The sequence below is a fragment of the Ranitomeya imitator genome, chromosome 1 (genome assembly GCF_032444005.1).
Source record: "Ranitomeya imitator isolate aRanImi1 chromosome 1, aRanImi1.pri, whole genome shotgun sequence".
NCBI lineage: Eukaryota > Metazoa > Chordata > Amphibia > Anura > Dendrobatidae > Ranitomeya > Ranitomeya imitator.
The window spans coordinates 812,288,229-812,292,657 of NC_091282.1; positions in this window are offsets into that span (position 1 = coordinate 812,288,229).

Sequence of the window (4,429 nt, forward strand, 5' to 3'; positions counted from 1 at the left end):
GATCTGCCTTCCAATCACATGTACGAAATACGGGTGCGGGTCGAGCTATTTCAACTCTGCCGTTAATAGGAATTCTTAATTCACAGGGCCCTCAGGGACTCATTTCCTCTTTATACACCTACCTAATATCCATAGGCGAAGTATCTGTTATAGATTCAATTAAGGGAAAGTGGGGGAGACTTCTTCCGGATACACTAGGAGAAGAATGGGATGAAATCTTGGAATCTCCAACTAAGGTCTCCCCGTCAATCAATAATAAGATGATCCAATTATATATAATCTATCAATCTTATTTGACCCCGACTCGTCTTTTTAAAATGGGCCGTCTTCATTCATCAGACTGCTTGAGATGTCACTCTAGTGACGCAGATTTTATCCATATGATATGGAAGTGTCCTGTTATTTTTCAATATTGGAGAGAAGTGACGGCACTATTGACATCTTTGGTGTCGATCCCTGTTCCACTTGAGCCACTGATATGTTTGTTTGGAGTATGGGAGGCGGAGGCTTGGGATCACCACACAGGAATATTCCTGAGGGAGTCACTGTTCATGGCACGAAAGGTGTTGGCGCTGCGTTGGATGGGAGGCTCTGGTCCATCTCTTAGAGCATGGGTTGACTTAATAAACTCAATTATTCCGTATGAGCGGACGCTTTATCAGAATAGGGGTTGTCCAACTAAATTTGAGAAGATATGGGGAAGATGGAATTCATCCTATCACACTGTATAAGTTAAAAGGACTCAGTATACGCATAAGAAAAGGGTGTATGACTCTCTAGACATTATTTACCAACAGAGCGGGATGTATTTAGAAATATTCTTTGTAAGCGGCACTACGTTTGTATTAAAGACTTTATTAGAAGTTAATGTAGTTACAGTTAAAGTTTAAAATAAGGCATTAATGATCAACATGCACAATTTATTATCTTTATAATATCTTATACATGGCTATGTATGGTAATTTCCTGTAATTAATGGAAAATGATGAATACGAGCAAAATGTGTATGATCTTTCCTGAAATCAATAAACGAATTTAAAAAAGAATTATTCTCCATCCCATTGTCCAGTGCGCATACAGCCATCACACTATGTCCATCCCATAGTCCAGCCCCCATATAGCCATGACACCGTACACCTGTCAGCTAAGTATGTAAAGTATCTAAAAATCAGAGATGACATTTGATCAACATTAATTTATTTAACAAGCAACTAAATTTTTCCAAACACTTGAGAAAAATTTTTTCAATATGAAAAACTGAACTAACTTTTTCAAAAACAATTGCATCTTAATGCAAGTAGGTGTATTCCTGGGAACACCCATATGAGCTACTTGTGTCAGTCATGAAAGATTGACTTGCTGATGGTCCCAGGCTTGTGTTTCCTCCTCCAGAAAAATTCTGCGCCGGTTGGGTGTAGGAAGACACTCTATAGTGCGGTTCACTGGGTTTCGGCCGTGGGCGAAAGAGTCCGAAAACCCCCGTCAAAACATTCTCGTATGACTCAATTGGAGCAGGGTCCTCCAGAGCGGTGAGGGATGTTTGGCACAGAGACATGAAGAGAGACTGCCTATCCGGTGGCAGTGAGCATGCCTTTCGGGCAATGGTCAATGCAAAAAAGTCACACTGGTCCTCACTTGAGGATTGTTTCAGTAAATCAAGTGTGTCACTGGCCATCTTCTCAGTTTTATCCTCATTTTTTTTTTTTTTTAATGGACTCTCCTGCCACCGGATAGGGAGCTCTCTTCTCTGTTACCACAGCTTCTGACGAACCAGATGATCCAACAGCTGCTGCAGTTGATGTGCCTGCAGCAGCTGCTGGACATGCGGCTTCAGCAGAAGCTGTGGTAAGAGATGGAAAAATTGTCCCTCCCGCTCCCGAGGAAGTGCCTGCTCCATCAGTGCCTGCTCCATCTTCGGAGTGGTCATCCACAGGAGGCGGGTTGGAAAGGTTTCCCTCAGTCCTGTGTGAGAAAAGGAAAAAAGTTATTAATCATGACCGCTGCGGAGGAGCAACATTTTAGGAACAGCATAAAGGCCGCTTACTCCAAAACGCTGTTCATTTTTTGGCATGTGTGCTGATAATGCATGTTTTGATTTAACACATGCGTTATCACCACATGCCATCCAAACAATGTGCTAGTTATCTTGCGCAGTCAAAGTGCCAACACAAGATAAATAGACATGGTGTGGTGCCATAGCTATCACAACTCCATCTTTGGAATCATAGCGCAGACAGGATTTTGGAAAATGCTCTCTTCACTATGGTATAACATCTGGATGCTGTGTATTGAACGCTGCGGCAGGACACAGCATTCAATACGCAGTCAACTGTGCTACACCACATGGCAACATTGATGAGGCTACATATATATTAGTGGTTTATAACCTACCTCCGCAAAGTCCGGCTTGTGAGCAGGAACTGCAGCTCATCGTAAAAGGGAAAGGTTATTCGACTTGGTGAAGATCCACTCCGGTCACATGTACTTATGAATTTGTTGAACCGGTCCCGAACTGACCTCCATCTCTGCTTGACATTTTTTTCTAAGAAAAAAAAAATATATATACAGTGGGGCAAAAAAGTATTTAGTCAGTCAGCAATAGTGCAAGTTCCACCACTTAAAAAGATGAGAGGCGTCTGTAATTTACATCATAGGTAGACCTCAACTATGGGAGACAAACTGAGAAAAAAAAATCCAGAAAATCACATTGTCTGTTTTTTTAACATTTTATTTGCATATTATGGTGGAAAATAAGTATTTGGTCAGAAACAAAATCTCATCTCAATACTTTGTAATATATCCTTTGTTGGCAAAGACAGAGGTCAAACGTTTTCTGTAAGTCTTCACAAGGTTGCCACACACTGTTGTTGGTATGTTGGCCCATTCCTCCATGCAGATCTCCTCTAGAGCAGTGATGTTTTTGGCTTTTCGCTTGGCAACACGGACTTTCAACTCCCTCCAAAGGTTTTCTATAGGGTTGAGATCTGGAGACTGGCTAGGCCACTCCAGGACCTTGAAATGCTTCTTACGAAGCCACTCCTTCGTTGCCCTGGCGGTGTGCTTTGGATCATTGTCATGTTGAAAGACCCAGCCACGTTTCATCTTCAATGCCCTTGCTGATGGAAGGAGGTTTGCACTCAAAATCTCACGATACATGGCCCCATTCATTCTTTCATGTACCCGGATCAGTCGTCCTGGCCCCTTTGCAGAGAAACAGCCCCAAAGCATGATGTTTCCACCACCATGCTTTACAGTAGGTATGGTGTTTGATGGATGCAACTCAGTATTCTTTTTCCTCCAAACACGACAAGTTGTGTTTCTACCGAACAGTTCCAGTTTGGTTTCATCAGACCATAGGACATTCTCCCAAAACTCCTCTGGATCATCCAAATGCTCTCTAGCAAACTTCAGACGGGCCCGGACATGTACTGGCTTAAGCAGTGGGACACGTCTGGCACTGCAGGATCTGAGTCCATGGTGGCGTAGTGTGTTACTTATGGTAGGCCTTGTTACATTGGTCCCAGCTCTCTGCAGTTCATTCACTAGCTCCCCCCGCGTGGTTCTGGGATTTTTGCTCACCGTTCTTGTGATCATTCTGACCCCACGGGGTGGGATTTTGTGTGGAGCCCCAGATCGAGGGAGATTATCAGTGGTCTTGTATGTCTTCCATTTTCTAATTATTGCTCCCACTGTTGATTTCTTCACTCCAAGCTGGTTGGCTATTGCAGATTCAGTCTTCCCAGCCTGGTGCAGGGCTACAATTTTGTTTCTGGTGTCCTTTGACAGCTCTTTGGTCTTCACCATAGTGGAGGTTGGAGTCAGACTGTTTGAGGGTGTGCACAGGTGTCTTTTTATACTGATAACAAGTTTAAACAGGTGCCATTACTACAGGTAATGAGTGGAGGAAAGAGGAGACTCTTAAAGAAGAAGTTACAGGTCTGTGAGAGCCAGAAATCTTGATTGTTTGTTTCTGACCAAATACTTATTTTCCACCATAATATGCAAATAAAATGTTAAAAAAACAGACAATGTGATTTTCTGGATTTTTTTTTCTCAGTTTGTCTCCCATAGTTGAGGTCTACCTATGATGTAAATTACAGACGCCTCTCATCTTTTTAAGTGGTGGAACTTGCACTATTGCTGACTGACTAAATACTTTTTTGCCCCACTGTATATCGCGAACCTACAATGAATAGAATAGTGTCATTACATACTATATCCAAATGATAATTAATCTAAAAGGGAACCTGTCACCCCCAAAATGGGAACTGTAGATAAGCCCTCGATGTTTCCTCAAAGATGATCAAAACAGGTTAGATTATACTGACACAGGGGCGGTAACGGACCGATGGGCGTTGCGGTCCGGTCCAGCGTCTCCCATCTTGTGATGACGTCCTCTTGTATTCACACTGCGGCTCCAGCGCAGGCG